The following is a 14,291-nucleotide window of genomic DNA, read 5'->3' on the forward strand; positions in this document are numbered from 1 at the left end:
CTTTGTTTATTTAATGCTTCTCTTTCCCTGTCTTGTAGTACTTTTTCTAACGAAGTCTCATGTACCACTTGCGGAATCGGAGGTGGTTTCAGAAACGGAGCATTTGGATTAACTGTACTTGGTTCCTCATTATAAGGTGGTGGATTTTTCAATAACAAATCCTCCAAATAATCATCGTCCGATTCACCACTAGTCATTAAGGGCCAGATGTAGATAATCCTATTTTACCGATTCTAAAATACTGAATTTTACCGATTCGGTATTTCAGAATCGGTAAATAGGATGTAGCTAATTATTCGGTAAATGTTACCAAATCGGTAAGATTCGTGATTACCGATTCGGTATTTACCGAATCAGTAATTCCCATCCATTCCTTTGGGCCTGTACCGATTCGGTAAAAACCAATTTGGTAAATACCGAATCGGTATTAGGGGGACCATGTCACATTGACACCCTGTTGCACCCCTGAATAGTGCATGGGTGCACATGTGGCACACATACATGCCATAAGGGCATGTATGTCTGCCACATGGCACAGTAAAAAAGCACAAAATTGCTTTTTATTAAGGTTTTCGATATTTACCACCAACCTTTATTTGGTGGTAAAAATCCTTAACTGTGCAATGCATTCATTTGAGTGCTCCCTACATTTGAGATTTGGTAGTTTACCGATTCAGTAAAGTACTGAATCTGAAATGTAGCCACCTACATCCCAAATGCCCAATACCGGTCGGTAATGGCCGAAATTCGGTAATTTTGGCCGTTAACGACCGGTATTGGGCCACCTACATCTGGCCCTTAATGTTTTGTTTTCTCATTCTTTTTACTTCCAGTGGGCTCTTCTAAAGTTAATACAGGATATAATCCTTCCACTAACATGGACTTTCTCCACTGTTTCATTAATTTATCTCTGTATCTTTTGGAAATCGGGGATAAAACCTACTCCAATTACCATTACTTCTGGGTCTATCTCGCTCAAAAACCTCAGTTTCCCATTCCTCCAATGCCTCATACTGCGTTAATCTAGGTCTGCGATCTAATTCATTCATGCGAGTTCTCAGATTGTGCAAAACTCTGCCATTAAATGTACCATTTTCTGGAAATGCTAAAACACCATCATCTTTTGTGTACTCCATCTAATTTTCTAATCACACACAAGTGTGATAGCCCATTTCTACCATCATGTATGATGCAGGCGTATTTGGTGGTTGAATAATAATCCTTTCTCTTGTTTTAATTGCTTTATCTTTTTTGAAATAGTTCTTAATTCTTTTAATGAGTGACAATTTTCTTTTTCTTCCGTACATGTTAAAAGGTCTTGCTCTTATATGCTGTTCTTGGGCAAATCCTAAATATCTCTTATCAGGTCTATTTCCTACAAGCGGACCTATATGCCACATATATTTCAAACGCAATCTACCCTTCACACAAGCATTAGAGAACCTGCTACTCCTTCAGACTCATCCCTTCTGGGATGTACTAAGGCCAAAGTTTCACCAGCGAACCCCTTTGCTATCAATTAAGCTCAGACGAACCTGCTACTCCTTCCATGTGACCCTTTCTAGGTGATATCACACAAAAAGTTTTACTAGCAAACTCTTTGCTATCATTTATTGACACATTTATACAGAAAATCCCTAAATAGTGCTTCCGATTTTACCTAACCATGAACTTATTTCCTCTAGGTAAGTGACCTCACTGCAGTCAGTGTGGCTTCCATTTACCACCCGCTATTCTACCCCCGGGGATTCCAGACAAAACATATAACAGGTACGAACAATTTTGGTTAATACATAAATCAATACAATCAATAATACGATTTCAAATATGCAAAAACATTTTTCATTAACCAGCTAACTATAACTACCTACCTATGTTAACTAAACCCTAACCTTACCTCTGCTACCAAAAGAATTACTGATAGAGCGCGCAGGTCACCTGACTCGATTTATCATACTCACCTGGGCCCATAAAACAACACAACTTATACTTGTATGTGAGTCTAACCAGGTAACCTGTGCGCTTTCCTCTAATCTGTGATTTATAACTTTCATTTAGGACCTATACCATTGACTTACCAATCCTTGTCACCGGTACCTAAAGTCCTATTGGATCAGGGAGTTAGCAAGAGAATAGGAAACATTAACATTTTCACTCATATAATAACCACAAACTCGGGAAAGATTTAAACTCTTTATCTAAAATCTTTAAATTGTCTTAATCCAAGCATTGAATAATAGAAAATTCTCAATTAGGAAAATAATGATTAGAATGAAAATATGTAGAGTTCTTATAAAGCAGTCTTTACGCTTTTGACAAAAGGGTGGGGAGAGAGGAAGAATCAGAACAATGATATACGACAATATGTAACACCTTTATCAATTAACATTAGGGTGGGAAGAGAGAAGGAATCAGAACAATGACATACCCACATAGTATATTTACCTAGAATGGTGTGAAGAACTAACCCCGGCCACGGGTCAGTTTAAAGGACAGAATCCCAAAAGTGCAGGCACCATGAAGGCAGGCAGGTGCAGATCAAAATCAAGACAGGTAAAACCAAATTGGATCAGGACAGGACCACCACAGGCTAAGACCGACACCCACAGTTAAAGTTGCAACCCCTGCGTTACTTCCTCTCTGCAGCTAACAGCCAGAACCAGGTAAGATTTATCGATTTCTCCAACAAAGTGCTTCGCCAGCACTTCAGCTTGCAAACCCCGATATGGGTTTTGAACCTTCTGAGAGAGTGCTCCACCAGCACCTCTGCTCCCGATTACCTATTGAGTGCGTTGGGTCAGTGACAGGTCAGCTATTCGGACAAGTCGGACAAACTAACTAGCTAAGCCTACCCTAGTTATACTATTTTGCAGGTCAGTGTACCACCCCCCAATTTTGCAGGTGTAAGGATCCCCAATTTTGAATGGACAACGAATGAGGAGAGGTCATCAAACTGATGGAGAGCGGTAATTTCTTCTGGTAGTTTCTCAATGCAAAACCCTCATGCTACCTCTATTTTACTGCTCAAAAGGTGTTGGGCCCTTCACACCATGTATTACCATCAGGAGAAATTTAAATAAAGATGAACAGTCAAAATGCAATTATTATTGTAAGCCAATAAAGAGAGTTGTTGATTATTTTAAAGGGTTTTATTTTCTAGTCAAAAAGTTAATTTTTCTCTGACCCTTTATTCATTAGTAAAATATCAATTAGGTTACAGAATTTTTGGAAAACAGGAAAAATATCAATAATACAGAACACATTACAGTCTGCATATAAGCATTACATGTAGTTATGAAAATGTGGCGCAAAATTTCAGTCACAATTCTTAAAGAGTTTCTAAGAAAATAGTCTTGCAAAGCTAATCAATAATTAAATAGTTGGCAAAAAATCTCCCATTAAGAGAAATAAATGCATAAGACAAATACATCTTTTAGACCTAATTAATTAGTCAAAACATGAACTTAAAGTTTAGCATCTATCCTGATCCACTGCACTCTCTGTCTGTCTGTGTCTAAAGAGGAAAGCAGCCCCTCCTTCACCAGACCTCAAAGGAATGCGGCATGAAGTGCCAAGATATGACGTGGAAGCAAAAAACCTCCCCCTGAATCTCCTCGGACGCAAACCTGCCCTTCAGCAATCTCCCGAGACGTTTCTCGTACCTAACCCATAGAAGCCAGCTGAGCTGAGAAAAAAGAAGAAGTGCCAGCTCCCATCCAGAGAGGACAGTATTTATACCATAATTATTGGCAGAGTACACAAAGATGTAACATTTTTCAGTAAAACCTTTACGTGATTGGTCAGTCATGATGCATGAGGTCACACTTCCCTGACTCATTCTAAAAACCTGACTTCACTAGTCTTAACAAAAGAAGCATACATGAATAAATACATTTATAAACATTTGCAACATTTACTAGGAAAAATGTTTCAATCTAATTCAGCCTTCCTTCCTTCTCAGCGCAGTAGATGGATACTTTTAACTAACTGGTACATTGGCAGAATGACAAGAATTCAGGTTGTCCTTGACTTTTTGTCATGAGGAAAGCTGCCACAGTCTGCGCATGCTCCCTTCTCATTAAATTGCAAGCCATAGTCTTGATGGATTCACAGGCAGCCATGTTTTGTGTAGGCCCCAAAAATAAAACAAACACAAAGATAATATTAATTTCATGTAAATCAGTCCATTATGTGTCCCAAGTGCATTATTAATTCACACACATTATAAAAAGAGGTGTTATTAACTGAAAATGTTTATCAAAATATGCAACAAGTCAAAGTCTATTAAGACAGGAATAATACATTTAGTTTACATGGATGTGCTGGGAAGAGAGAAACACATTCTATTAAAAATCTTCAAAGGTAAAAGGCCACTTTTTCTCTACATTGCAAAAAAAACACATGTTAATTTAATTCAGCAAAAGCATTTTCAGTCTGAAGTGAATAGGCCTCACTTTTCATGTTTTTCATGTGCCATGTTTTTAACCTGCACCAAAATGTGCGTGGTAATTTAAATGCAGCCTGTCTGAAGCACAAAAAAAATAAAACAATGCATGACTGCAGATGAAATCTGCTCCATCAATCCACCCTCTTGATAATTCAAATCATAATAAAATTATTTATAATTCATCACACATATTTCATTTCATAAGTGACAATTTTTTTTTTATTTTTTATTTTTTTAAATTGCAAAAGCTGAGCATATAAGAATGTTACTTCTATTTCTAAGGCAAACACAAGTTTGGTCTGTAATCAGATCATATATAGCCAAGCTCAAATGTTTTAGTGCAGAGATCCATAAAAAGCTTCTTGGAACAGTTAGTCTTCTTTAAAACATTTTCTTGAGCCTCTTTAAACTTAACAGTGAAGATTCCATAAAATGTATATGCTAACAGAACACAATTTTGTGCAACTGAATTAGCATTTCTCTCTCCCATGACAACAGTGACTCCCAATTGAGCAGATATACTGCATGTTATGGTAAGGGCAATCAATTTCGAATTTTGGGCTGGGGTAATTACTAAAAGCCATGAAGCTTTGACAACATCATGTATAAGGAGCACAGCATGTGCTGCTTTTAATGTGTCACCTTTCAAACATGGGCCATCTACAAAAAGGACACTGTTGGGCTGACTCAGATGTTCATCCTTCAAGTCTGAATTTGGCTTTATGCATATTTTCATGAAATTTAGACACTCATATTCATTTTCATCATAATCCAATTCATTTGCTGACATTTCTGTGAAGTTAGGGTCAAAGGCCATTGGGCAATACATCACAGACCTTTGAAAACATTCATCTTTTTGAATAAGCAATGAGAGAGCGCAGCCCTCCCTCTCACTGCAAATTAGTGTATTTTCTTTCAAATAAACTTTCATTCCTAGTGCTGGGGCGCGCCATTTTTTCTCTTTCAACTCTAGGAATGCTTTTGTGCAGTTGTTGTCCAATGGAAGCGGATCAGACACACCTGAGTGTGTCAGCCTCAGTAAAGGCTTAGCCACTAGGGAAATGTTTAGTAACCACTCTCTACAGCAGCTAACCATTCCCAAAAATGTCCTGACTTCTTTCTGAATTTGAGGTGGAGTCATCTTGGAAATTATTTCCACCCTCTCTGGTGACACCTTTCTACCTCCCTTTCCAATTTTGTGTCCCAGACATTCATCTTCTTTTTGACAGTACTCCTGACTATTCTCATGCAATGGCACTGTGACATGAGCTTGGCAAAAATCAATTAAAATAAGCCATTCTTCACCACATGGAATGTGAAAAAATATATTGGCTGGATTCGGTACCACAGGACAACATGGAAAAAATATGCTTTTAATCTCCTGCACTATTCTGTTCTTTTCATTTATTTTCTGTGAACCTATGATCAGAAAGTTACACAAACTTCTAATCAATTCCATCAAAAATCCTTGTATTGGTAAAATTCCTGCAACCGATTGTGTTCCTGAATACATGTCATCTGGTTCAAATTTTAATAAGACATGTTCTGCACATGTTATTAACCTGGCATCCTTCTCTGTGAACTCTCTTATTTCTGTATTTAATATTTTTTCCAATGCAGAAGGTAATTTTTCAACTGTCTTTTCTGAAAATAATGCTACAGCTGTCTCTTGATGGGCCATTTTAAAATGTACATCCTCATCAGGAATCTGAAAAATAGCATTATCTGGTGTACAGTAATCTGTGCTGCTTAATTTGCAAAATAATTGTTTTTCTGCTAGGCCTGAGTCACAGACAACAGTTTTGCAATCTTCCTCAAATGGGCCTAATTTTGGGGCAAATTCTTCTAAAACTATGTTTGTAATTTCTTTGTTTAAAACTCCTGCAACTAAATCTGGACTTTCCACTGCCTTCACAATGGAATTGGTAAATTCAGAATTGTGAGTGTTAAAACTCTCATTTGCAAAAAGAGCAACCTGTTGGACTGGGTTCTGTTTTTGTCTCTGGAAATAATTCACATTGGCTCTGGACAACTTATTTAAATTCATGTTGGCATTTTCCATATTTTGTGGGACCATCTGTGCTTGAAAAATTACTGCCATAGGTACCTCTACTGACATTTGCATTTGCTTAGCTGGCATATTTTGCACCTGCATTTCTCCATGTTTTTGTGCATCATGTTTAAATTCAATTTTCTTCTTCCAATGCTCAAATCTGTTATAAAGATGGCAAAAGGACACATTTTCCAGCAGTACAACATCCATACCTGAATTTGCACTAACCAAAATACCTTTACTTCCATCCTGTGCTCTTTTAATCTGTACCCAATCAACATCCTTTGCTGGCACTCTGCCCTTCAGGAAAGTAATCACTGCTATGTTTTTCTCCATTATAACAGAAAATGATGGTGCATTCATGCAAACCCTTTTCATTGTCTCTTCACTTGGCCTTTCCACAACTTTAGATTCAAACCACAATTCTGTTTGCATGGCAATGTAAAAGAACATTTCCAAATTAATGCACAACTCTTTTAAAAATTCATCAAATCCATCAACTTGTGGGTACCACAGCACAATCATGTCTCTCAATTGTGGGAATGTGTTCAGAAATGCTGCAAGTTCACTTTTATTCTGTGGCATAGGAACATGCACTTCTCCCACCATTTCTCTCAATGAGTAAGCAAAAGCTTCTCCCTCATTCTGCTTATTATTATTTTTCTCAATTATATCTGGTGGCTTCCTTTCCTTAGCCAGTTTCCTTGCTAGGTCTGGTCGTTTCTTTTTCTTCTCATGTTTTCGTGCCCATTTGTCTCCTAATTTCTCAAACCCATTGCATTTGAAAATATATTTTATTTCTGCAATGTGCAAATGCATTCCTGAAGAACACATTTTCTCATTTGCTTCATCATCCATGTGTACCCTGAAACTTTTCTGAAATGGAAAACTTCCTGAAACATCAGTTTCATATTTTTGTGCCAAATCTGTCAGTCCATTATGTGTAGTTAATGCACATGCAGCTGTTTCCTTACTCAGGGAAATGAATTCTTTTTCCTGACACTGGTTCACATTTTCATGATTTAAACAGCAGGGACAGTTAATTTCTTCATGTTCAAATGTTGAATTTAAAACACTAAGCTGTTTCTCTTTTTCAGGGCCTGTGTTAATATGTTCTCCCATGTTCTCTATATTTGTAATCACTGCTGCTTCCTCTAAGCAGGTTTGAAAAATCCCATTTTCAAATATATTTATTTTATCCTGGGCTGCAGATGTTGTAAATACCATTTTTCCCTCACCTTTCAGTGCTTGGTGTACTTTCTGTTCAATAATCTGTGTGTTCTGAGTTTCTGAACTAAACCCTGCCATAATCACTCCTTCTGCAGCCCTTTGCACCTTTTCAGTAGGGCCCATATTAATTGGGACAGTCATACTTTTCCTAGGCATTATCTGTGCATCTGCAGTTTGCAATTCTTGGACTGAATCAGGCACATTTGAAGCAGTAACACCTGGAGGTATCACCGTCAGTACTGAATCAACAGGTAATGGGTCAATATACAATGTCTGCACATTTCTCTCAGTCTATATTTCTCTCTGTTCAACAGAAGCAGTAACCCCTGTAGTATTTACTGGTGCACTATTTTCAGTCTTTTTCATGGGAACCACATAAAGTGGTGGACACTCAGTTAACAATGCATCCATTATTTCATCCCCTGAATTATTATTTATTTGAAGCTCTTTATCAGCATTAATTCCCTTCTCCTGTATCTGGTGCTTTACCTTTTTATCCTCACTTGCTTTCTCTCTTGCTGTCTTCTCCCACAGGCTTAAGGCCTCAAATTGTGCAGCTTTAGATGGTGTCTTTATTTCACATAAGACTTCCCTTAATTTGTCAATTATTTGCAATTCAAAAGTACCATCTTTTGGAAACCTCAAAGCACCCTCTTTTTCAGTAATCTTGCACCATTGTTGAACCCACATACATGTGTTTTGTCCCAAACTGGTAGACATAAAATGCACAGGTGTTCCTTCAGGAGCATCACCAATAAAAAACGAATTTTTCACTTTACCTCCTAACAGCTTCTTTAAACCTTCAAACAGTTTCATTTTTGCAATAGTTCAATGCAATTTATTTTCTCCAAAGCTGTCAGTCTCAATTTTAGTCAGTTTTACTCCTACCACTGACCCTCCACTAAATCTTACTGTAATATTTCTCTTAATCAATAACTCTGTTAGTAACAACATAAATACATTCGCTACTCTGTCTGTTGTGCTAAATAAAGGATAGATTATATTCACTGCGAGTAACACATTCCGCTTACCCTTCACAAAGTAAGACCTTCCGTTTACTCTTCAAACACTACAGGTAAATCCCTTCCGCTTACCTTTCACTCAAGCTCAGAAGAACCTGCTACTCCTTTGGACTTATCCTTCAGGATATATCTTAGTCCAAAGTTTCACCAGCGAACACTTTTGCTGTCAATCAAGCTCAGAAGAACCTGCTACTCCTTTGGACTTATCCTTCAGGATATATCTTAGGCCAAAGTTTCACCAGCGAACTCTTTGCTATTAATCACTCACACAGAAAATAGTCCCTAATTTAACACTGCCAGCCCTACCTAGCTTCTCAGTGTTATTCCAACAGACGAGTAACCTCAGTGCAGTGTGGCTTCCATTTACCACCCGCTATTCCTTCCCGGGATTCCACAGGTGTGCATACCTGCGTGTTCCAGACAACATAGAACAAGACACTAACTTAACATGAAGAGTTAAAACATGTAATCAATAACCAAAAAAAGTATGTCCTATGAAATTACCAATATAATCAATAACACAATCAATTCAAAATGAGCAAAATGTCACCAACAATAAAAAAAATCCTTACTATTTTCAACACTTCAAAAAACATGCTAGCATATTAACAACATTTCACAACCCTATTGATACTCACACCTCTTCTTGCATCACCTGCCAGTACTGCTTTGCCAGTCTTCAGGTTCTGAGCATTGGAGTCAGGAATCAGGACTTGGGCATTTATCTAACTTGGGCAATTATTTTATTTCCTTCTTAAGGTCAATGATCCATTAGTTGAGTAGTTGATGGTGAAATCAATAATTACTAATCACCAAACTAATCAATAATGACCATCCTCTGCTTACCAAAAACTGATGGAGAGCGGTAATTTCTTCTGGTAGTTTCTCAATGCAAAACCCTCATGCTACCTCTATTTTACCGCTCAAAAGGTGTTGGGCCCTTCACACCATGTATTACCATCAGGAGAAATTTAAATAAAGATGAACAGTCAAAATGCAATTATTATTGTAAGCCAATAAAGAGAGTTGTTGATTATTTTAAAGGGTTTTATTTTCTAGTCAAAAAGTTAATTTTTCTCTGACCCTTTATTCATTAGTAAAATATCAATTAGGTTACAGAATTTTTGGAAAACAGGAAAAATATCAATAATACAGAACACATTACAGTCTGCATATAAGCATTACATGTAGTTATGAAAATGTGGCGCAAAATTTCAGTCACAATTCTTAAAGAGTTTCTAAGAAAAATAGTCTTGCAAAGCTAATCAATAATTAAATAGTTGGCAAAAAATCTCCCATTAAGAGAAATAAATGCATAAGACAAATAAATCTTTTAGACCTAATTAATTAGTCAAAACATGAACTTAAAGTTTAGCATCTATCCTGATCCACTGCACTCTCTGTCTGTCTGTGTCTAAAGAGGAAAGCAGCCCCTCCTTCACCAGACCTCAAAGGAATGCGGCATGAAGTGCCAAGATATGACGTGGAAGCAAAAAACCTCCCCTGAATCTCCTCGGACGCAAACCTGCCCTTCAGCAATCTCCCGAGACGTTTCTCGTACCTAACCCATAGAAGCCAGCTGAGCTGAGAAAAAAGAAGAAGTGCCAGCTCCCATCCAGAGAGGACAGTATTTATACCATAATTATTGGCAGAGTACACAAAGATGTAACATTTTTCAGTAAAACCTTTACGTGATTGGTCAGTCATGATGCATGAGGTCACACTTCCCTGACTCATTCTAAAAACCTGACTTCACTAGTCTTAACAAAAGAAGCATACATGAATAAATACATTTATAAACATTTGCAACATTTACTAGGAAAAATGTTTCAATCTAATTCAGCCTTCCTTCCTTCTCAGCGCAGTAGATGGATACTTTTAACTAACTGGTACATTGGCAGAATGACAAGAATTCAGGTTGTCCTTGACTTTTTGTCATGAGGAAAGCTGCCACAGTCTGCGCATGCTCCCTTCTCATTAAATTGCAAGCCATAGTCTTGATGGATTCACAGGCAGCCATGTTTTGTGTAGGCCCCAAAAATAAAACAAACACAAAGATAATATTAATTTCATGTAAATCAGTCCATTATGTGTCCCAAGTGCATTATTAATTCACACACATTATAAAAAGAGGTGTTATTAACTGAAAATGTTTATCAAAATATGCAACAAGTCAAAGTCTATTAAGACAGGAATAATACATTTAGTTTACATGGATGTGCTGGGAAGAGAGAAACACATTCTATTAAAAATCTTCAAAGGTAAAAAGGCCACTTTTTCTCTACATTGCAAAAAAAACACATGTTAATTTAATTCAGCAAAAGCATTTTCAGTCTGAAGTGAATAGGCCTCACTTTTCATGTTTTTCATGTGCCATGTTTTTAACCTGCACCAAAATGTGCGTGGCAATTTAAATGCAGCCTGTCTGAAGCACAAAAAAAATAAAACAATGCATGACTGCAGATGAAATCTGCTCCATCAATACCATACCAAAATGAGAATTTTTTGAATGAATATTAATGTTTGCGTTCCCGCCCATCATTTTATTTTCTCACGTATTGTTTTATTCCACCGACAATAAATGTTCCAATATTGGTTACATTTTAGTCCATTTGAGAACTTTAACTTCCTCTGTAGGGTCAAGAGGTAAGGTTCCCACAAGCATCCTCTAGCAAGTTGGCTCTTTGGCAGTGTTTCAAAGGTCATTCTGCTTCATGGACTTTGTGATTCATGCGCAGTCGCACTTTCTCCAAGATGGAGTTCAGCGGTAAACGTCAGGCCCAAATTGTTTTACATGTAAGAATAGAAAAGAAACAATTTGAGAACACAGAATAAATGAATGCACTGTATACCACTTATCTCTACTATATTCCCATTACTTTATATTTAACTATTGCATTAGTGTTAAGCAGAACGAACAGCTTAGCAAAAGCAGCAGTGCAAGCTTCATGCATGCTGTAACACAGAGTAGCCATTTTCGTTTTTAATGCGCAGAAGCGAAAGTTTCCCTCCAAGCGAAAGATACGTCATGTCACGTGAGTGTGACAGACGCATGCGCAGTAAGAAATCCTGCGTAGCAGCAGCCATTTTATTGCAAGCGGATTAACATTAGTAAAAGGACATATGCAAGCTTCCCTCAGATGTCCTGTAATGTGATATTAATAAAACAAACATGTTGATTAGTACATTAACGTTATGTCGAGAGGACTGATTACAAGCAAGTCGCATTACGTGCAAATCCTTGCTCCATCAGGGCATTCAGGCATAAATATTCAGGAAGATACAGGCACACAACCAGCGTACGCGGCGCTGCTCGTTCCTGAGCCAAAACTCAATAGGAGTTAACTTTCAAGAAAAAGGTGGGGCATGCAGATAACCTGACAGCTGCTCTGTCTAGGCTCCACCTAAAAAGTAAGTCTGACCTGTCCCTTCGTGAAGTAGGTAACACAGCAGCATCAACAGATGACACTGAATTCTACATCATCTCCTTCCCCAGTGTACATTATTTCTTAGTTAAGAGCTGCTGTTCTAATCAGAAACTGTAGACACTACATATGTTTTTGGTCCCCAGCCCCACAAAAGCTTTTGTCATGCCTGGTCACACATGCCATCTGTTGCAATTTGGAAAAGATAGATGGCCAACTGAGAGACAAATGAGACTTCATGATCCTACAACTGCTAGTAGCATCCAATATCCATCTTTCTCCAAAAGCAGAGCTGTGCTGCATAAAGCATAGCAGCTGTAAACACAGGCAATCTGGTGTGGGGGAATAGATTTTACATGTCTGTATCTCTTTCCTTTCACCCTTTGTGCATTCCCTGCGCTTATGGTCTGCTGGTCACTTTGGTTCCCATGCACATCAGGTTGGATGCTTTTCCTTCACTCTTCTCATCTACCTAGCCCACAGACGTAGATTGTATGATGAAAAGACTGAAGCAAGACAAGTGTGTGACAAAATTGGGTTATGGGTTGGGGGAGATCTTTACCCTTCTCAAGCAAAAAACACAATACTTGTCTGGGTGAACCACAAAAGTCACTAAATTAACCTGTTCTTAACCCTTTAGTATATTTATTGGCACACAAGCAGCCAGGCTTACCTTAGAGGTGATTGAGCATGGACATCTGAACCAAATTCTCTTAGTGAAATCATCAAACAAATTCCACAATTGTGGTATACACCTTTGTTAGTCAACTTGAAGTGTTGTAAGGGACCTACCATCAGAATTTCATTTCTATTTCTGTGAAATCTATGTGATTCCACAATGAAGACCAGGAATCAGTAAATTCAACGATAAGGGTTCATTTTAGCACATGAATCCAGCCAGAACATATGCAAATCAAGACTAGATTTAAAAGGTATAACAATACGGTTTGGAGATTACAGTGTGCCAGTAAGTTAAGTCATAGTAAAGTAAGATACAAAATGGTAAAAGCCACAATGCAAAGAAAACAGATTGATGCAATCAGGTGATCCATAAAGAAATGTTCCTTTTCTCATCTAAGAATGTGCCAAGACGGAAACTTCTAAAGGGGGCCTACTAGAAAGGGAGCATAGAAGATGTCAGCATGAGTTTGAGCTTCAGTAGAAGTTCAAAGGAAATTGGAAAAAGTGCTTAGCATAAACACTCAGAGAAGCCCAGCAGAGAGAGATCTGCTCCCTCTCGAAGTTAGGATGAAGTCTGTCTAACTAGCTATAAAACACCAATTCAAAATACAACTAACTTATGCCAGAACATCCATATCTTATTCTGACCGCTGAGAGTCAATCATGTACTTAACTTCGAGGGGAGTCGACATACTGGCTAAGTTCCCATCTCTAAACTGTCAGGTGCCCATCTGTTGGCCGTAGATGTAGCATCATCCTTGTACACCGTGAACGGGAGGCTTTCTCTCACCATTGTTGCTCCGCGTTGAGTGCCATATTTCGTCCCACAGTCCTCACTCTTAGCAATCTAATAAATAACAATACGCTTTTCATTAGCTAACGAGAAACACAATATTGCACCGGCAAAGAATAGAAAACAGCATACAGACAGCTTTAAAAAAACTTTTCAGTTGAGGAATAATGTCAAGCTAAGACAACTCTAGAATCAAAATGGATACACATTACTGTGTTATAAATCAGTGAAACAAACAATTATTATTAAATATTAATATGTAAGGGACATTATTACATCAGTCTATTAATCAACCTAATATACTTCTACTTAAATTCATAGTGATTGCAATTGTTACATACTATTAATTCATTTAAATGTACCACACACGTCAATAGGTTCAATCAATCATGGGTTTGTTAAGCGCGACTACTCACCTGTAAGGGTCTCATGGTGCTGGGGGAGGAGGGGTGCAGGTTCCGGCCCATCAGAGAGGGGTCTGTCGAAGAGCCAGGTCTTGAGGTCTCTTACGAAGACGGGAAGTGATGTTGTCTGTCTGATGTGGAGCGGAATGGCGTTCCAAGTCTTGGCCGCGAGGAAGGAGAAGGAGCCGCCTCCCGATCTGGTTTTTCTGGTGCGTGGGACCACGGCGTAGGAGAGC

The sequence above is a fragment of the Lissotriton helveticus genome, chromosome 2_1 (genome assembly GCF_964261635.1).
Source record: "Lissotriton helveticus chromosome 2_1, aLisHel1.1, whole genome shotgun sequence".
In the NCBI taxonomy this organism is placed as follows: Eukaryota; Metazoa; Chordata; class Amphibia; order Caudata; family Salamandridae; genus Lissotriton; species Lissotriton helveticus.